The sequence below is a fragment of the Hypanus sabinus genome, chromosome 16 (genome assembly GCF_030144855.1).
Source record: "Hypanus sabinus isolate sHypSab1 chromosome 16, sHypSab1.hap1, whole genome shotgun sequence".
NCBI lineage: Eukaryota > Metazoa > Chordata > Chondrichthyes > Myliobatiformes > Dasyatidae > Hypanus > Hypanus sabinus.
Window position 1 is genome coordinate 69,260,705 of NC_082721.1, and position 22,602 is coordinate 69,283,306.

Consider the following 22,602-nt stretch of genomic DNA (forward strand, 5'->3'; position numbering starts at 1 on the left):
CGGACTAGCAAGTGAATGTTGCCAAAGAAGTCGGCCTTAAATAGAAACATCAGACCCAAAGGGTACAGAGAGAGATGGGTGGATCACCAGCTGAGGGGATCGCTCTAAATAAATGTTCAGAATGTATGATTACCTCACATTCATGGGATAATTACTACAATAGTAGACAACTTCATCTGTGGATCTCCAGAGGCTTCCCTAACTCATCCTTGTATTTTTAACAAAAGCCAGTAATCTCTGCAGTCTGGATTGTGGTGAAATCACAGGATGTACACTGACTAAACGTACTGTGTGTAGCTAAAGAACACTGTACAGACAGGAGGAGACATAGAACCTAGCATTGTGCAGGCCATTTGACCAATGATGCTGCGCTGACCCTTTAACTTACTCCAAGATCAATCTAACCCTTCCCTCCTCCATTTTTCTTTCATCCACGTGTCTATCTAAGGATCCCCTAAATGTCCCTGATGTATCAGCTTCTACCACAACCAGCGGGTTCCAAGCACCCACAACTCTTGTGTACAACAAAAACCTACCTCTGACATCACCCCAATACTTTCCTCCCAAAAGCTTACATTTATATCCCCCTTGATTTAGCCATTCCCACTTCAGATAAAAAGCCTCTGGCTCATCAGGTCAGCCCTCATCCTCCTTCTCTCCTAAGAGAAAAGCCCTAGCTCATTCAACCAATTCTCATTAAGACATTCCCTCCCTCGCTCTCTTTCATCCAAGCAGCATCCTGATAAATCTCCTCCGAACTCTCTCTAAAGCTTCCACATCTTTCCTATAGTGAGCGGACCACAAATGAACACGATGCTCCGTGTGGTCTAATTAGAGTTTTATAGAACTGCAACATTACCTCTTAGTAATAGGAATAACCCTTGGAGACCTTTTCTGATACCTGTCTCCTCAATAAGATCACTCTGCTCTGTAGTTTAACTTCTGGACAGACGGGGCTCATCAGCGGTGGTTGGCACCTCACCTAGTGGAAGGGAAACTCTAATCTCAAACCCCTGCTGCTTTGTGGCTATACCCACTCATGGGGAAGGCTTCAGGAGTAAACCCCGAGGGAAAGAAACAGAGCTGGAATCCCTAAGGCAGTTCTATGTTGAGTTTAACGCTGACTAGCACCTCTCGCAACGCTGCTGGTGCCAAACTATGTCGGTCTCTGTTGTTCCTTCGGGTTCATCAGATGTGTGGAGAGAGGGAGCTTGCTACATGAACAATAGCTTCCTCTCTATATTGCACTGCCTGGCTTGCTTGCATACCTAGACAGCTTGGACGCAATATCCATGGTTGACCCTGACCAATGGAGATCTCAGTAGTTTAACAGCATTTCCCAATCTTGCTTTGCTATGCACAATCCCAACATTACCATCTTTGATTTATGTAGCATCTTTAATGGAGCAAGATGTGTCAGAACACTTCACTGGAGTGATATTAAACTGCAACCCAACACTATGTTGAGGGAATGGGGATGTCTTCAACGTTTAGTATCCATCTCTGTTGTCCATAGACTGATGAAGTCATCAGGTTTATGTAAGAAAGCGTATTTCCAACAGTGGTGAGGAACTTGCCTCTCCTAGCATAGGAAGTCAGCTCCAGTGAACTGGACAGATGAGATTCAATGTCCTGGAAGGCGGTTCTGCAATGCTTTGTGGAGAGTAAAGGGCACAGAAGGAATCGTGGTCAACCACTGCAACCAAGGGAGTTCCCAGTTTGTAACAAATACTCGTACCACTGGACCCTGATTTCCGAGATTGAGAGAGTGGAACTGTCCCAGTGTAATGGCTTTTCCACTTTATAAACTCTCCTGCACAGATCTCCCCTCATTGTTGGATACAACGGACAGTGATCACAACAGTGGTGAGCAGGAGAGCATCTCTGAATGCACAACACATCGAACCTTGAAGTGAATGGGCTACAGCAGCAGAAGACCATGAACATACACTCAATGGCCACTTTATTAGTACTGGAGGTTGCCAACAAAGTGGCTACTGAGTGCACTTGTGTTATTTTTATTATTGATACAGCGAGAATAAGAAACACGGTAAAAAGCTTTTGTTTGTTTGCCATCTACACAAGACAGGCAGAGACACCTACCAGAATGGAGAGCCCTAACCTGTGGCATTATGAAGCAGGTGCTGGGAGGTGGGGGTTAACCTCAGTCTCCTCATGAACATTGGGCTGAGTGGCTTTCTGTGCTGTAGATTTGAATGCTTCTGCATTTCTACGATAGATGGAAACTTCTTGAGATTTAATAATATGACAAATAATCAACAACCAAGTTTATATTCTTCTCACAATTAAAACAGAAAATGCTGAAAATACTCAGCACATCAGGCAGCATCTGTGTCGGAAGTCCAATATTTCCTGTTTTCATTTCCAGAATCTGGAGTTTATTGTTTTTGAATTATATTCTTCCTATTAATACTTTGATTGCTAAAAAAAAGTCTACTCAATGCAAACTTTAAAAAGATATTCAGTTATTTAACTCTTCACTGGCTCCTTCTGTTTTAGGTTAATTCCTGCCAGCTCTCAGGGTTTTGCCTGGCCAATGTGCGTTGTTCTGTTGTATTGTCACAAAGAGTACAGCAGAGGGCAGTGGTGCTCCATCACGTGTGAGCCCGGCCAACATCCCAGATAAACAGGTTGTTTTCCTCTGAAGCACAGCACTGTCCGTTCCTCTCAGCGTCTTCTCAGCTACTGACTATTCCCTGCTTCTGTTCCAAGAAAGGAGAAGATTGCCTTGGCAATGCACTGCAAGATGCCAAGATGCATAATCCTTGTAAAAAAACAAAGTTGTTCCCTTCGCATATCATCAGCAAGCTGATCATTTAGTTTAGAAAACAAGGCAGCCAATTGAAGAAATTAGCAACTTTAGCTTTCTTTAAGTAATTATATCCATGGTACAAGACTAAGCAACTCCCTGTATTCGGTACAGGGGGTCAAAATGGCTGAGGATGTTGTGGACAGCAGGCTCACTGGGACAAATGAACACCCCCAAAAAATAGCTGGAAGAACACAGCAGGTCAGGCAGCATCTGTGTAGGGTAATGAACAGCTGGCCTTTTGGGCTGAGACCTTTCATCGGGCTGGGAAGAAAGGAGGAAGAAGCCAAATTAAAAGGACAGAGGATGGGGAAGTAACACGGTCTGTCAGGTGATAGGTGACTCCAAGTGAGAGGAGGAGGGTAGGTAAGTGGGGGGTTGTTATGAAAGGAAATAATGTGAGAGGCTGTGACGTGAAAGGTGGGGAAGACAAGGTGCTGAAGAGTTTAAAGATCAGCTTTAGTTGTCTCATGTATATCAAAAGATAGAAACGTACAGTGAAATGTATTGTTTGCATCCATGACCAACACAGTACTAGATGCAGGACAGCCTGCAAATATCACCACGCTTCCGATATCAACATAGCAGGCCCACAACTTACTCACCTTAACTCCTTTGTCTTTTTAATGTCAGCAGAAACTGGGGAACCCGAAGGAAATCCATGCGATCATGAGGAGAATGTACAAACTCCTTAGAGAATGAGGCAAAAATCGAATTCCGAACTTACAGCTAGCACCGTAGAGCATTACGCTAACCGCTATGGGAATATGAAAGGACAGGACATACCGGGATGGAGAAAGGGAGACAAGAGTGAGGGGGAACTGTCTTCTTCCTACAGTCTCCCTTTACCTATGAAAGTGATAAAGCAGCACTGGGGGAGATTCACCGGACTAATCCAGGAATGAGAGGCGTGTCCTTTCAAGAGAGGTTGGACAGTTTGTGTCTGCTCTCTTTAGAGGTTTAGAGAAACAAAGGGTGACCTGATTCAAACATATATGAAGGGGATTGACAGGGTAGACATGGAAATAGTTTCTCGCATGGGAGAGTTTTGAACGAGGAGACATAGTTACAAGTCAAGGGGCCAGTTATTAAAAATGGAGACCATGGAATCATAGACACAAGGGATTCTGCAGATGCAGGAAACCTTGAACAGCAGACACTGGATGCTAGAGGAACTCGGCATACTAGGCAGCACCGTAGAACTGTAGAATAGCACAGAAACAGGCCCTTTAGCCTAAGATGCCCCTGATAGCCATCATGCCAACCTACACAACTGCCGCCTGCCTGGATACCTCTACACCTTTCTTGCTAAAGTACCGTCGAAATGCCTTCTAAACATTGTATGTATGTATAATGTGTGAAAAACCTACACCTCAGATCTCCATTGAATTTCTCCCCCAACCTCAAACCTGTGCCCTCCGGTTCGAGACTGCCTTGTCCTGAGAATTAAACACTATCTATTCTATCTTACCCTTGTGCCTTAACTTTCTGACCCAGCCCACCAAGCAGGACCTTCTCGGAGGCCCTGCTGAAGCGTGTAACCACATCTACCCACGATGCTTTTATCCGTTTTCTCAACCATCCCCTCAAAGAGCAATTTCCCCGACACAGGACACAGTGACCATCCACAATCAATCCCCACTTTCCCAAGTGACAATAACTTCTCTTCCCCCAGTAGAGTCAAGGGCTGTCAGAGGGCGGCACAGCAGCGTAGAGAGAGGCACGATAACGCGGCCGATAGTGATCACTGATTGTGGTTCAGTTCCTGCCACTGTCTTTATGAGATTTGTACCTTCTCCCTCTGACTGTGTAGGTCTTCTCTGAACGCCCTGGTTCCCTCTCCCATTCCAAAGATGTGCAAGTTATGGTTAGCGAGTTGTGGGCGTGCACTGGTAGTGCTCGAAGCATGGCACATCCCCGGACTCTGTTGGACATTGACACAAAAGACGCATTTTGCTATATGTTTTGATATTTTGATGTAAATGTGACAAGATAAGCTAATCTTTACCTTCAATCTTACCACTGAATTTAACGCTCACAAACCTGCAGGTTCCAGTCTTTCATCCCTCACCTCCCTATTAGAATAAGGGGACAAGATTAAGTGTTTCTTTTCCTGGGTGTCTCGAGCACGGGTAATAAGAAGAGCGGAAATTTCTTCTCACAGTGGGTGGCGTATCTCTGGAGTTCTCTACCATAGGGATTGTTTGATAAGACGTATTTACGATGAGGGTATGCAAACATTTGAAGAATCAATGGATTAGCACAGGAAGAGTTGAGACCAAAGTAGATCAGCCAGGATTATTTCGAATAGCAGGGCAGGCTTGCATGGCTTACTCCTATTCCTATTTTCATCTGCAATGTTTTTATTTGCCAGATTACTGATGAAGCAGATAAAATTATGGAGGATGCGCACACCACAGCTTAGGAGCACAGTGACAGAGAGGGAACAGTGGACAACGTAGAGGAGCAGACAGATATTTCCCTGAGTCTTCTCTTTATGCCTGAACATCTCCTGGTTATCAATAATGTGGCATGTTTCCCTCAAACTTTGGGGTCTAAGTGATTAAATGTCTCCTCATCTCTCCTCACCCAGGAGTGAAAGGCTGACAGGTTAATTTATGAGGAGCATTTGATGGCTCTGGGCCTGTACTCGCTGGAGTATGAAGAACGAGGAAGGATCTCATTGAAACCCATCGAATATTGAAAGGTCTTGGACTTGGAGATGATGTTTCCTATATTGGGATATCTAGGGCCAGAGGGCACAGATTCAGAATAGAAGGACATCCATTTAGAAGAGAGATGAGGAGGAATTTCTTGGGCCAGAGAGTGATGAATCTGTGGAACTCAATGCCACATGCCTCTGGAGGCCAATTCTTTGGATGTAAGTTGAAATTGAGAGGTTCTTTAGTAGTTAGGGTGCCAAAGATTACTGCGAGAAGAATGGGGTGAGGATAATAGACAAGCTATGATTGAATGGCGGAAACTCAATGGGCTGAATGGCCTTATTCTGCTCCTATGTCTTATGGTCTCAGACCTAACCAGATGAATCTACTCCAGGTTTGCCCCTGGTTCTAACTCTACAACTTTTGCCATTATCTTTTTTCTCAGTAAAGACTTATCCGGGTCACGTTTCATGTTGTGGGAGTGGCTGGCCCTCCATCCCCAGACCGTGGCTGAAACATGATTGCACTCTTACAATTGTATATCAATAAAATTGAAAGAGAGCAAAGAAAATTCACAAGCATGTTGCCAGGACTTGAGGACCAGAGTTATAGGGAAAGGCTGAATAGGCTAGGACTTTATTCCTGGAGCATAGGAGAATGGGAGAGATTTGACAGAGATATACAACATTATGAGGGGTATAGATAGGGTAAGTGCAAGCAGACTTGAAATTGGGTGAGATTAGAACTAGAGGTCATGGGATTAGGGTGAAATGTTGGAGGAGAACATGAGGTGGAACTTCTTCACTCAGAGGGTGGCAAGAGTGTGGAATGAGCTACCATAGGAAGTGGTGGATGTGGATTCGATTTTAACACAAGACGAATTTGGATAAGTACATTAATGGAAACAAATGGGTCTAGGAAGAATATTAGGTCAGCATGGACTAGATGGGCCGAGGGGTCTGTTTCTGATCTGTTATGCTCTATGACTCTAAGTACTGCTGGTGCTCGTCAGACAGCAGCTCACTTGAGTAATTACAGCTGCGTCGCATGACTGAAAAGCCTCCAGTATAAACCTTGTTTACTTCCCACAGCTCACTGATGCCATTAGCAGAAAAGCTCATGAACAATCACAGCCTTTGTTCACTTTCTTCACTCAACACATTTAAGATGCACGAGTGTAGGACAGCAGAGATTAGAGCTGAACTCAACTTGACTACAGGTCTCGAAACCCAGAGGGTCGGAAAAAAGGGGCAGAGGCAGGAGGTTCCCCACCATTGAGGATACCTTCAGTAGGTGATGCCTCAAGAGGGCAGCAACCATCATGAAGGACCCTCATTATCCAAGACAAGCCCTCTTCTCATTGCCACCATCAGGGAGGAGGTAAAGGAGCCTGAAGATGCACACTCAGCCTTTGAGGAACAGCTTCATTGCTGCTATCAGGCTTCTGAACAGTCCATGAACCCATAAATACTACCTCACTACTTTTCTCTCTTTTTGTGCTACTTATTGAGCTTTTTTATGTTTCTTAAAGTACCTAATTTTTTTTGTGTTTTGCACGGCAACAAATTTCACAACATATATCAGTGATTATAATCTGATTCTGATAATATTGGTTTATTATCATCACCTAGGCCCAGGCACAGTGAAGAAACAGGGCCAGATCTCTCTCAACGAACGCGGAACAGCGCAAACAGGCCCTTCAGCCCACAATGTTTTGTCAAACAAGTAAACTAGTAATTAAACACTTAACTACACTACTGCCTTCACAAAGTCCATATTCTTCCATTCTCCTCACATTCATGTTCCTGTGTAAGAGTCTCTTGAACACTGCTATTGTATTTCCCTCCACCACTGCCCAGGTAGCGCATTCCAGATAACACCACCAAAGGGGAAGCTTTCATTGCATATCAAACCAAAAGCCTGTACGGTGTTCATTTTTGACAAGTGCCTGTTCTGATGCCTCATCTGGTGACAGTTCGAGAGGCCAAAGCAGGAAGATGCAGCTAGTGGTGTGGCTTTTTCTGTCCATGAGACAGGTCATGGATCAATTCTGAATCCATCTAACTGAGTTCTGAAAAAGGAGGGCAACGTAAATGACGTTTAACTAAAATTCTCAGGGCGTTCAAAGAACTGCGAACAGGAACGATACTGCCCTCATCCGCATCTCCCCCATTTCCTGTGCAACAGTGCTCACCCTATCTTCCCGCCACCTTAACAATGATAGAGAAATTCTTGTCCTTATCTACCACCCTATGAGCCTCCATTCTCCGCAACTTCAACCGTCTCCAAAGGGATCCTACCACGAAACCTGCCCCACTCTCTCTGCTTTCTGCAAGGATCGCTCCCTCCGTGATTCCCTTGTCCATTCGTCCCTCCCTACTAACCTCCAGGTACTTATACCTGCAAGCAGCCTAATTGCTACACCTGCCCATTCACCTCCTCCCTCCTCCATTCAGGGCCCCAAACAGTCCTTCCAGGTAAGGCAACACTTCACCTGTGAACCTGCTGGGGTTGTCTATTGTGTCAGGTCCTCCCGATGCAGCTTCCTCGACATCAGTGAGACCCGTTGTAAACTGAGGGACAACTTTGTCGAGTATCTCCACACCAGCCACCAAAAGAAGAACTTCCTGGTGGCCAAACATTTTAATTCTGATTCCCAATCCTAATCACACACGTCAGTCTATGGCTTCATCTTGTGCCAAGATGAGGCCCCACTCAGGTTGGACTGGCGACACCTTATATTCCATTGGGATAGCCTCCAACCTGATGGCCTGAATATTGTTTTATTTTTTTCCAGTTTAAAAAATGTGTTCTTCCCCCCCCCCTTCTATTCCCCACTCAGGCCTCTTACTTCAGCTCACCTCCAATCACGTCTCCCCGGGCCTCCTCCTGCTTCCCTTTCTCTTACGATCCACTCTCCTCTTCTACTCGATTCCTTCCTCTCCAGCCCTGTACCTTTCCAACCCACCTCACTTCACCTTTCACCTTCTTGCTATCCTCCTTCCCCTCCACCCTCCACCTTTTTATTCTGGCATCTTCCCCCGTCCTTTTCAGTCCTGAGGAAGGGTCTCAGCCCAATGCATCAACTGTTCATTTATTTCCATAGATGTTGACGGATCTGCTGAGTTCCTCCAGCATTTTGTTGTGCCACTTTGAAACAGGGAAGGTGTTTCTTTTAGCTGAGGAATCTCAGACGAAGGCTTACAGAAGTGGGTAGTCTTTCCTGGAGGGCAGTGCGATCTCAATCAATGTACTCAAGACCCTTAGATTTCTGGACATTAGACAAATCAGCACGGAGGACAGCAGACAGAGGTGGACCTGAGGTGGAAGATCAGCTATGATACAGATCAATAGCAGGCAAGGCTTGAAGAAACAGATGATTGACTCCTTTCCTTCACTATGTTGAGGCAGATACCCTAGTCCTGTACTGATGATGAACCAAGATCTTCTTTGCCCTCTTGTGAGCTGGTCAGAACACCTCCTCAGGGTATCCTGAAGAAAAGTTGGAATTTACTCCTGTGTCCTCACTGACTCCTAGCCAATAAAAATCAAAGCAGCTGCAGATGCTGACAACCCAAAATAAAAACGTCGTTGGAATCACTCAGCAGGCCTGGCAGTGTCGAAGGAGAGAAATAGAGTTAATGTTTCAGCGGAAGAGCCTTTAGTTGAAATAGGGAAAAGTCTTTGTTTGAAGTTGCAGAGAGGGTGAGGAAGGGGTGGATGAGACAAAGGGATTTTAGTGATTTTATGTATCTCAATCTTTTTGAAATTCTCAGTTGCTTGAATCACCCTGTTCAACTGCAACTCATTCATCAGCAATAGTTACTCAAATTTTCACTGTACACTGACCCTGCTTGATCTCTCACAGCCCAGACCTGCATTTTACAGCCTCTATACCATCCTTTGCTTGTTTCCTCTTTCCTGACCTCATTAACCTATCAGCCTGATCTCTTCTTGTACGATAAGTTGGTCTCTTAACCTCACAATCTACCTCGCTAAGGCCCTGCACCTTATCGTCTGCTTGCACTTTCTCTGTAACTTTCCATTCTGCCTTTCCGTAGTTGCTTTTCCCTTGTGCAATCTCAACGTACTGATGTGATAAAATGACCTGTACAGATGGCACGCAGAACAGAGCTTTTCACCGCGACAGTAATAAACCAATTTACCAATTTCACCTGCCGCTTATCACCACGGCAACCCTGACCTCACCGTCCCAGGAATAATCTCCTTGTCCAATCATCCACCCTCCTCTCACTCTCTCTGCAATTTAAAATGAACGCGTTTTCTCAAAGGTGATGAGAAGTCTTCAGCACAAATCATCAGCCCTGTTTCTCTCTGCCTGGCCTGCTGATAGTTCATGGCTTTTTCTGTGAATATTGCACTAATATCCTTGTCATATATCAACTGCTTGTTGCAGATGATGGGATCTTGCCATGCACACATTTTTTTCATAGCACTTTGAGAGGTAAGTTGGGGAGGCGATTGGCCTGAAATGTCAATCCTTTTTATTCCTCTACAGGTGCTGCCTGACCGGCTGAGTATATCTTGAATTTTCTATTTTCTTTTTATGTTAAGTTTCCGTTTGCAGCTTTTGTATAATAGCAAGGTTCTCTTCCTCCCTGCACTTAGTTAATAGTTAGCACAGACCCAGAGTTTATTTTATAGGTGAGGTTACCTTTGAATGATGGTTGAGGGGCCCACGTGACTAACTCTCTACCGTGTCACTTGTTTGGCTGCTGTTAATAATTTCAAACTTGGTTTTACAGAGATCAGCTCTGAGCAGATTACAACAGGCACTCAAAATATTCTGTGCAGCCACAAGGGCCTTAAGCACTTTGCATCAGGGTATAATCCTCTGGCTGACAGCTAAGTCTGCTGACCAAACAGGGAGAATGAAGCTGTAGTGTTGCTCGGGGAATTACACAGACACTAACAGCACCATCCATTTTGCAACTATTTTTATCAGATTAAGTGAATGTTAAAACCATTTATTTTCCAGTTCCATGTGCTAAGTCCAGACATTAAGTGATGGATCAAATTTAAAGGCATCTTATCTGGCATAATAATAACTTTCTATCGACCCACCACCTTTCTCTGGTTCCTCTCCTCCTTTCCTTTTTTCCTTGGTCCTCTGTTCTTTCCCATTGGATTTCTTCTTCTTCATCCTTTTACCTCTTCCACCTATCCCCTCTCAGCTTCTTACTTCATCCCTTTATCTCTTCCACCTATCCCCTCTCAGCTTCTTACTTCATCCCTTTACCTCTTCCACCTATCCCCTCTCAGCTTCTTACTTCATCCCTTTATCTCTTCCACCTATCCCCTCTCAGCTTCTTACTTCATCCCTTTACCTCGTCCACCTATCCCCTCTCAGCTTCTTACTTCATCCCTTTACCTCGTCCACCTATCCCCTCTCAGCTTCTTACTTCATCCCTTTACCTCTTCCACCTATCCCCTCTCAGCTTCTTACTTCACCCCCCCCCCTTCCCCCTCACCTGGCTTCACTTACGTGCCAGCTTGTACTCCATCCCCACCCCCCACCTTCTAACTCGGGCTTCCCTCTCCCTCTTTTCCAGTCCTGACGAAGGGACTCAGCCCGAAACACTGACTGTTTATTCCCCTCCACAGATGCTGCCTGACCTGCAGCTTGCGTGCGTTGCTCAAGATTTCCAGCACCTGCAGAATTTTTTGAGTTTATCGTGTGCCAGGTTAAGTGCTTTGGCCCCTGCATTTCCACGACTGGTCATGCTGTAGCTCCACAGCAAAGATGCTGGAAGGCTTTTGCCAATATCAGAGTAGATGAAGCTCAAGGACATAGCTTTAAGGAAAATAACTTAGAGAGGATCTGAGGACGATCTGCATCACCCAGACAGTGGTAGGAACCTGGTATATATTGTCTGGTTACATGGTTCATGCTGGTTCACTAACAGCGTCTGAGATTTGTTTGGGTAAGCACCTGAATCACTTAGACATAGAGCATTCAGAATCACAGGCGTATGTCATGAAATCTGTTGTTTTGTGGCAAAAACAACAAATAACTATAAATTACAATAAGAAGTCTATATAAAAATTATATTAAATATGAAATTAAATGAGCAGTGCAAAAAGAGAACAAAAAAAAGTGAGGTTTTGTTAATGGATTCATTGCCCATTCAGAAATCTGATGGCTCCTGCATCTCATCCTTAATGAGAGCAATGAGACGAGGGCTTGTCCTGGGTGACGGGGGTCCTTAATCATGGATGCTGCCTTTTTGAGGATTAAGATGTCCAGGATGCCGGGGAGGCTGGTGTCCATGATGGAGTTGGCAGAGTTTGCAATTTTCTGCAGCTTTTTCCAACCCGGTGCAGTGGCCCCTCCACACCAGATAGTGACACAACCAGTTAGGATGCTGTGCTCTGCGGAAATTTGCGAGAGTCTTTGATGACATACCGAGTTTCTTCAAACTTCTAATGAAATACAGCATCCAGCCACTGTTGTGCCTTCTTTATAGTTGCATCAATGTAGGCACGGGATGGATCTTCAAAGATGTTGACACCCAGGGACTTGAAACTGCTCACCCTTTCCACTGCTGATACCTCAATGAGGATTGCCGTGTGCTCCCTTGACTTCCCCTTCCTGAAGTCCACAGTCAGTTTCTTGGTCTTACTGACACTAAGTACAGTTACAATACCACTCAACCAGCTAATGTATCTCCACTCAGTACACCTCCTCACCACCGTCTGAAATTCTGCCAACAATAATTGTGCCATCGGCTAACTTACATGGCATCTGAGCTGAAAACTAGCCACAGAATTGCTGGTGTAGAGAGAATAGAGCAGTTGGTTAAGCACGCATCCTTGAGGATGCTGATTGTCAGTGAGGGGCAGATGTTATTTCTGATCCGCACAGGCTGTAGTCTCCCGAGGAGGAAGGCAAGGCAAGGATCCAACTGCAGAGGGAAGTATAGAAGCCCAGGTTTTAGAACTTGTAGATTAAAACTGAGAATATGATTGAGTTGAATGATGAGCCCTAATCACTAAACAGCAGCCTGATGTAGGTATTGCTGTTGTCCCGGTGATCCAAGGCCGAGTGGAGCAAGAGTGAGATTGCATATGCTGTAGACCTATAGTGACGATAGGCAAGATGCAGCAGCTCCAGCTCCTTGCTTCGGTAGAAGTTGATTCCATCCATGACCAATGTCTCAAACCATATGGAAACTTCTCACTGCAACAGAGAGAGGTTTAAGATGTCTTTGAACACCCTGACCAGCTGATTGGCATAGGATTTCAATCCCCTACCAGGTACGCCATCAGGGCGTGATGCCCTGTGACAACTGAGGTTCTGACGTTAACCACTGAGGCAGAGATCGGAGATGATTCAGGGATTCATGCAGGAGTAGTTTTATTCTCTCCTTCAAAGCCTGCATAAAAGGCACTGAGCCCATCCGGGAGTGCAGCATCAGAGACATTCAAGATACTAGGTTTCACTTGTAGGAAGTAATGGCCTGCAGACCGTGCCAGAGCTGACGTGCATCCAATTCCATTTCTAGCCTCAGGTGGAATTGTTTCTCACTCTGAAAATAGCCGTCTGTTGGTCGTACCTGGACTTCCTGTATAGTTCTGCGTCACCGGCCTTGAATGCCACAGATCTAGTCTTCCAAGTCCTGGTTCTCCTGTTTCATCCACGGCTTTTGGTTTCGAAATGTCCAGAATGTTCTTGAAGGTGCACACACATCCATTCAAATCTTGATGAAGTTGATGACAACTATGGCACGTTCATTCAGATTCGAAGATGAATCCCCTTATATTGTCCAGTCCACCCACTCAAATAGTCGTGTGAGCACTCCTCCGCCTGCTTCGACCATAACCTTCTTGGTCCTCACCATTGGTGCTCCAGTCTTTAGTCCCTGCCTATACATTGGGAGTAGAAATACAGACAAGTGATGGACTTTCCAAAGTGTGGGTGTGGGAGCACATGGTAAGCGTTCTTGATGGTGGTGTAACAGTGGTCGAGTGTGTTGGCTTCTCTGGTTCCACGGGTGAGATGTTGGTGACAGTTGTTCAGAGACTGGTTGAAGTCCCCAGCCGTGATACAGAAGGCATTCAGAGAAGCAGCTTCGTGACCGCTGATCACTCCTCCAGATCCTGCCCAATATTGGCCTAAGCTGGAATATACACCACTCCCAGGATGACAGTGGAAAACTTCCTCAGCAGGTAAAATCCCCGAAATCCCTCTGCTACTGCAATCTTACGTTGAGATCTTCAGTTGTATTTTCCAGAGACTGTACATTGGCCAGCGGGATAGCTGGCAGTGGGGATCAATGCTTCAGAAATACCTATACACCACCTCGTCTTCCATGCTTCCAGTTTCTTAAAGGGGAACTACAGTCTCCGCCCGATTCTGCAGTCTGGGATCCACTGATTTTGAGTATCGATAGATTTTTGAAATGTCTTAAGACAACGTTGGGATATGGCTGGGAGGTGGGATTAATTTTATTTTCACAAACACCAGAAAATCTGCATTTTATTTAGAGATGAAGCACGGTAACAGGCCCTACTGACCCATCAAGCTTGCACCACCCTATTACACCCATGTGACCAAATGGACCTACTGACTTGTAGGAGGTTGGAGGAAACTGGAGCACTCAGAGGAAAGACTCACGGTCATGAGGAGAATGTACAGGAAGTGACAGGAATTGAACCTGTATCACTGGCGCTATAATAGCATTATGCTAACTGCCACGCTACCTTGCTGCCCCAAGAAGGAGCAATACAGAAGGATTACAACTGTTTGGTTTGGAAATGTTGGGCCAAATGGCCTGTTTGCCTTCTTTATGATTCTCTGATTCTCAGATACACAATAAATACAGCAATGATCACAAAAACACTGGAGTGGAGCAAAGCAGTGCACCACGGTTGCTTCGGTTAGAGTGACGCTGTTGTATCTTGGGGAGATGGGGTTCAATTCCAACGTCATCTGTAAGGAGGTTGTAGGTCCTTACAGATTGAATGTGTGGGTTTCCTCCAGGTTTCCTCCCACGTTCCAAAGGCGTATTGGTTACTGGGTTATTTGGTCATTGTAAGTCATCCTGTGATTAGGCAGGGATTAAATAGGTGGGTTGCTGGGTGACATGACTCATTGGGCTGGAAGGATCTGCCCCACATTGTGTCTCTAAAAGAAAAGAAATGCCAAAGTGATAATTGCAGAAGAGATTGAATTTGAAAATGTGGAGGCGTCATTGGAGAGCGGATGTGGAAGAGGGAACTGGATCAGAAGTCTGACAGCAATGGGGAAGATACTGTTTTAAGGTCTGGTCTTCTGGATTTTTGAGCTCCTGGATCTCCTCTCAGAGGGCAGAAGAGAGAAAAGGGAATGGACAAGGCAGCAAGAATCTTTGATGAGACTGTTAGGCTTTCTGGTGCAACACACTGTGAAGATGGACTGGATGGAAGGGAGTAACGAGCCCATGCCAGACTGGGCATAGTTTACCACTCAGATTATATGAATAAATTTTATATGAAACTCTACTTCACTTACTGCATTTGTCTGGAGAAATTGCCCTGGTGTGATTGAGAGAGCTTACAATATTTTTTTCTTGCCTCCAAGATTCAGTTTTGTTTTGTATATCCCAGGCACGGTATATCGAGTCACACAGTGAAGCACATCATGTGCGCTAACAACTAACATGAACTAACAATGTGATGGGGGCAGCCCGGAAGTGTCACCACTCATTCCAGTGCCGACTTAGCATTCCCACAATGTTCGACAGAACACAACAGGCAAAAAAACAACAGCAGAACAAGCCCAGTTCCCCTCACACAGCCATGCCCCCATGCACATATAGGGTCCTCTTACTAGGAAAGGCCATTTCTAGCCTCCAGTAGACTGGTGCATTCACAGACATTGGCTTCAACATTCTCAGCAGACTTGCAGACCTCGGCTTCTGCAGGTGTCTAGACTTCCAATTGACCTTCACGCACACCCCTGGTATTGATCCTGGACGCTCTGATGACAATGAATGAAGACCCCCCCCCCCCATAAGAGTCCCTCCTTACTGAGTAAATTGACTTGGTGTACTGTACAATTGATTCTTAATTACAGTCATACACCTGTCCTCGACTGCTTTTTATTGAATGATGCAGAATTTGGAATATTGTGTACAGTTTTAGGTCCCTTACCTAAGAAAGAACATGCTGGCATTGGAGAAGGTCCAGAGAATGTTCATACGAATGATCCCAGCAATGAAATGGTTACTGTATGAGGAGCATTTGATGGTTCTGTGCATATACTCATTGGAGCTTAGAAGGATGGTGGGGGGGGGGGGTGGTTGAGATCTGATTGAAATCTATTAACTATTGATAGGTCTAGATAAAATGGAGAGAATGCTTCAAATAGTAGGAGAGTCCAGGACCGGAGGGACAGCCTCGGAATAGAAGGACATCCCTTTAAAACAGAGATGAGCAGTAATTTCTTTAGCCAGAGGGTGGTGAATCTGTGGATTTCTTTGCCACAGGTAGCCGTGGAGGCCAAGCCACTGGCTGAGTTTGATAGGCTCTTGAGTAGTAAGAGTTCAAAGGTTATGTAGAGAAGGTGGGGTAATGGGATTGAGAGGGATAATATATCAGATCTGAAGTACAGTCAGTGGGACAAATGGCCTAATTCTGCTCCACTGTCTTTTGGTTTTGTGGTCTTATGATTTAGTTATTTATTACTTTTATGGTAAAATTGATGAATGCATTCAAACAGTACAATATTAGCTCTATTCTCTAGTCCCTAAGGAAGAGAACTATTGCTGAAGGAATTGCTTTTAGTTATATAGACCATAAGTAGAATAAGTAGACCAGGAGTAGAATTAGGCCATTCAGCCCATTGGGTCTGTTCCACCCTTCCACCATGGCGGATTTATTACGCCTCTCAACCCCTTCTCCTGCTTTCCCCCCATAACCCTTGAAGCCCTTACAAATCAAGAACCTATCAACCTCCTCTTTAAATGTACCTAATGACCTGCCTCCACACCCAGCTGTGGCAATGATTTGCCACCCTTTGGCTGAAGGAGTTCAACCTCATCTCTGTTCTAAAGGGATACCCTTCTAGAGGCTGTCCCCTTTGGCCCTAGACTCCCCCACGATAAGAAACACACACTCCACATCCACTCTATCTAGTCCTTTCAATATTCAATGAGATATTCCATCATTCTTCTTAGCTCCAATGAGTACAAAGCCATCAAACACTCCACACACAATAACCTTAGATGGCGTTATTAACATTTAGAATCAAATATGCAGAAGAAAAGGCTGCATTTGGAGGGACAATCGTGGTAACAATTTATTGCAATAGAATTCAGTAACAACTGGAGGTGTCAGTATAATGACATCTTCATTTGATTCATCCAGTTCTTCCTCTCCTCCCTCAGTAATGATCAGGTGGTGTTGATGTGAATCATCACTCCACAGTAATCAGACTGACTGTTCTGTGATGTGCAGAGGTGCATAAAATGGAACATCTCATTGAGAACTTGCCTGCTTGGATCTCCCTTCATAAATAAAGGATAACTCCGCCAATTAAATGCAGAGCTCTACCCCAATATGTCTTCTTTGAGAAGTCAGGGATACTCACTCCGGGAACTTTCTGATGTGACAAGAAAATATGATTTTCAGCTGAATCCTTTCACTGTGGTCAACTAGATCTATGGTAAATAGTGCATTTCAAAGCTCTAAACTGGCAGAGGAATGAACATCCCCTGGCTTCTGTAGCTTGGGCATGAAAATTTCTTGTATAATACAAGGGATTTTAGTGCTACACCAAATTTTAGCTCTGAAATATGACGTTCTAAAGACAATGATCACTTCTGGCTAATGATTCCACACAGAATGTTCAATCAAGAATTTTTGTTATTGTCCTAGCTTTCTCCTATTTCATCTAATTTGATCTGATCCTTTCCTTCCACATAGCCCTCCATTTTTCTTCCATCCAATTGCCTACCTCAGAGTCTCTTAAGTGCCCCTAATGTATCTGCCTCTACCACCGCCCCTGGCCGTGTGTTCCACACACCCACCAGTCTCTGTGTAATAAAACCTACGTATGACTTTCTCCCTATGATCTCCTCTGATCACCTTAATATTCTGCCCTTTCGCATTAGCCACTGAAGCCCTGGGGAAAAATGTCTCTGACTGTCCACTTTATCTGTGCCTCTTATCAATGTTTACACTTCTGTCAAGTCTCCTCACCTCCTCCTTCGCTGTTAAGAGAAAAGCCCTAGCTCGCACAGCCTTTCCCACATAAGACATGCTCTCTAATCCAGGCAGCACCTTGGTAAATTTCCTCTGTACCCTCTCTAAAGCTTCCACACCCTCCCTATGAAGCCCTCGATGAACAGAAGCCGATTCTAACACTGCTGAGCGCAGCTCAATCCATGCACAGAGCCTGGGAGCGTATGATCTGCAGTGCTGTCACAAGCTAACTTTAGCAATGCAGACACAAGGAATTTGCTTTGTGATGTTGGAACATTTGCATCAGAGTAACATATGATAAAAAGACTTTGTCAGCCCTCTCCTAAGCACTCCCTTGATAACTTTAAATACACAGAGTAAATGTTTCCGAAGTGACCTTTGCAAGTGGAGAGCTCTCTGGCAATTTCATCCCATTTCAATTTAAAATCATAGCTTTTATTGGTCACTTTGTGAATAGTGACTCACTCTTTCAGTAACCCTTCCCTGAATGAGGTGGGCAGCACCGTGCAATGCTGAGTGAGTGGTACAGTGTCAGAGAAAACTACGTCAGATGAGGCATAACTGAATTACGGACCAAAACTGAGGTCCCTGGTTGTTTTCTCATGTGGATACCCCAAAGCATTATTGTGAAGGAGTCAGGGGATTCTCCCTGACATGACCATTAATATCACAAAAATAGTTTATTTAACCAAAGTAGCTTTACTGTTGACTCCTGCGTTTCCATTAAGACAACCTTACAAAAAGTACTCAGGTGTCTGTAGAAAGTTTGGGACATCCTGATATCATGAACTGTGTCAATGAATGCAAGCTTTGTCTGCCGTTATCAAGAATTTGGCATGTATTGCAATGTTCACCTCATGAACCAATTTCAAGTAAGAAAAAAGCTTAAGTGAGTATCAGGAACTGACAGCAAGTTCCACAAGAAATGGGCCTTAAATTGCTACTTCGCTGGTAAGTGTGTCATCAAGTCATACATCAAAAGGACAGGGAGAATGGCCTGTTTACATCCATATGAATCCGTAAGACACATTGGAAAGGAATAGATCATAAGACCATAAGATACCAGAGCAGAATTAGGCCATTCAGTCCATTGAATCTGTTCCACCATTCAATCGCGGCTGATTGCTTTAAACCCTATTTTCCTATCTTCTCCCCATAACCCTGAACCCCTTTACCAATCAGACAACACAGAAACAGACCTTTCTGCCCATCTAGTCCAGGTCTACCAAGATGCTCATGTAAGCTGGTTCCATTTGCCCATATCCCTCTAAACTTTTCCAACCATCCAAGCATCTTTCAAATGTTGTCCTTATACCTGCATCAACTACTTTCTCTGGCAGCTCACTCTGGGCAAAAAAATGTTGCCCCTCATGCTTCTATTAAGTTTCTTCCCTCTCACCTTAAAACTATGACCTGTTGTTCTAGGTTCCCCAATCCTGGGGAAAAGGATTGAGCATTGACCCAGTCTCCACGTGATTTCATACACCTCTACAATATCATCCCTCATTCTCCTATACTCCATTGAAAAAAGTCATAGCCAGAACAAACGCAGATTCAGGTTCAGATTTATGTATCCCATACACATTGAAGCACACAGTGCAATGTGCGTTTGTATTAACAACCAACACACCCGAGGATGCGAAGGGGACAGCCCACAATGTCACCACCCATTCCAGTGCCAACGTAGCATTCCCACAGTGTTCAGCAGAACAACACAAACAACAACCAAAAAAGCAAAACAAGACAACAGCTGCAAAAAAAAAGTCCCTTTCCCAACCTCCCACTGAACCACCCATTCACACTCACACAGGTAGGTCTTCATCCCCGAGAATGGCCTATAGTTCCTGGCCCAGGACTTTCGGACTCACAGACGCATGACAAAAAAAACTTGACTTTGTTGACATAGCCATGCTGCATTTCCCTGGAACCTCCATCAATAACTCTGCCTCTCAAATCCTGGCAATATGCTCGTAATCTTTCCTGAACTCTTTCTAACTTTATGGCACCCTTCCTACAGGAAAATGACCAAAATTTAACACAAAATTCTAATTGCAGCCTCACTAGCATCCTGTATCACTGCAGCATAACATCCCAACTTTCATACTCAGTGCCCCAGCATGCCAAAAGCCTACTACACCACCCCATCTACATGCGATATCACTTTCAGGGAACTACGTACATGTACCCCGATGTCCTCAATTATTCAAACTAGCAGCCATGTAGCCTAGCAACCACTCACCAAGAAAACCAACTAATCGCTCAATGGAGGTTAAACAGCGTCGAAACAAAGGTGGTGGAAGATTAAAGTGTCCAAGGCCTAAGAGCAGAGAACGAAACATTGTTCAGCAAAATTTGACTTGTCAGCCTCTCTTCTTGCTACTAGCATCGGACGGGCAGTGTGGGAGTTTGGGGTTTGGGAGCGGCCGTTGCCCTGCAGCCATCGGGCTCCTGGACCGCCTACCCTCACCTCAGCACAGAGCTGCGTACGCAGCCCGAGGACTCTGCAACTCGTGCTCTGTGTATTATCTGCTTGCCTTTTTCGCTCTTTGCACGATTTGCCCTCTTTAGCACGCTGGTTGTTTGTCAGTCATTGTGTGAGGTTTTCATGGATTCTATTGTATTTCTGTTTTCTGGGTGCCTGCAAGAAGATAAAACTCAATGTTGTATATGTCTTACAATACATACTCTGACAATAATATAGAACTTGGAAACAAAGTGTGAGGAGGCCATAAAGAAGAGAGAAGCGATTAGGAGTCATTGGAACCAGAAGACTGAGGATTAGTGGGGTGAGGTGGGAGGGGTGCTTTGGTGGAAGAGACCCTGGCCAGAACAAAGTGTCTCTCACTTATCACAGGGACTGGCTGGTCAGGAATGTTCTGTTACTGTCCTTTCACTGAATGGAAGGTTTGACAGAATGCGAAGTGCCGGATATTGGTAACTTTGTTGTTCTTTTGGGGAGATTACAGATGTAGCAAATGGTTTTGCTGCTATTTTTTTTTGCACATGGAAGTCGGTCGAGTGTCACTCAAGCCGAGGGTGTAATCTGGGGAGCAAAACTCCCCACAGCACCATTGCTGCAACTTAGCCACGAGTACTCAGAGCTCGCAGTGTGACCGTCCAGATGAGGGGCTTGGGAGGTAACTGAGACTCTTAAGAGCTCTATGTAGTCAGCCTCTCCTTTGATCCATCGATGGTGTCAGTCCCTTCACTGACCTCGATTCTCAGTTCTGTTATTCAGTATCTGGAATATTGGAAGGAATTTCGGGAATGATGTTTTGGCCCTGGAGAGGGTCCAGAGGAGCTTGCCAAAAAGGAGCCCAGGAATTAAATGCTTAAAGTGTGAAGAGCATTTGATATCTGTGGGTCTGTACTTGACAGAGTTTAAAAGGATGAAGGGAAGGTTGGTCTCTCCTACTTGATACTAAAAGATCTGGATAGAGTGGACTTGGAGAGCTTGTTATCATTAGTAGAAGGGCCTAGGATTCGAGGGCACAGCCTCAGAAGAAAGAGGCGTCCCTTTAGAGCCGAGGTGAGGAGAGATTTCTTCAGCCAGCGGGTGGTGAATCCATAAATTCCTCGCTGCAGATGGCTATGGAGGCCACGTCGTTGGGTATATTTAAGGGAGAGATTCATAGGTTCTTAATTGGTATGGAGGTTAAGGAGAATGGGGAGAAGCTGGGAAAATAGGGTTAGAAAGAACAAGCATGATTAAACAGAGTAGATTTGATGGACTGAATGGCCTAATTCTGCCCTGACACTTTAGGGTCTTTTGGTATATTCAATTCTAATATCTATCATTGATCTATTTAGACATTGCAGGCACTTCTGCCTAACTAATCCATGTTAATCAAGCGCCAAATCCACTTACAGAACTTTCCACTCCTCGCTTCCTTTGAGTTCCCTCAAAGACTTCTTCTTTGACTAAACTTTATTATTTTCACACCCCTCGTCACAGCTTGGTGTAAACTGCTTTCAGACATTGGACTAGATCGAAGATACTATACAAATGGAAATAGTAGTATCTCGTTGGAATAGATATTCTTCCACCAGGATCAAACAAGTGCATTGTTAATTTTTTTTAACTGTGCTGAAATTTGGAGGGCATAAATTTCTGGGCTGAAGTTGCTCAGACTCCACCTGGAACTGTCTGTCATCAAACGACCTGGAGTAACTTGAAAATTCTCAATGTGATGTAGACTGAGGCTAATCAATAAAGACAATCACTATCTGAATATAAGCCACTGCATGCAAGGTCAAGCCAGTGTCTTTGCCATCAGCTGCTATGAAAAACAATCTCTCTGGTATTAACCATTATTATTGCAAAATTAAATTCCCAACAGATAGCAGCTTGCAGCAACTGATATAATATTAGCATAAATGACACCCAGCATGTTAGATTTGATCTCTAGTCTCAAACATGCTGATTAATTTATATCACTTTAATGTTTTTTTCTAACCAACTTCTCCTCCCTGCAGATACTATGACTTGCTAAGACATAGTTGTGAGCAAACAACTTTGTTGATAAGCCGAAGGGAAAGAAAGATCAGACAGAAAAGGAGACAGACATGCAATTAGTCTCTGAAGTAGGTTCTCAAGGGAAAGCAAGAAAGGTAGCCACTGAGATGTGGCTGAAAGAATTAGGGGTACATGAAACGGATAAAGAAGGAAGTGAAATAGCCTGGAATTTATACTAGAATATGGAGACTGTTGTGGACATTATCAAGTCAAGTCAAATCGTGTTTATTGTCATTTCAACCATAACTGCTGGTACAGTACACAGTAAAAACAAAACAACATTCCTCCAGGACCATGGTGCTACATGAAACAACACAAAACTACACTAGACTACCTGAAACAACACAAAACTATATTAGACTTCAGACCTACACGGGACTACATAA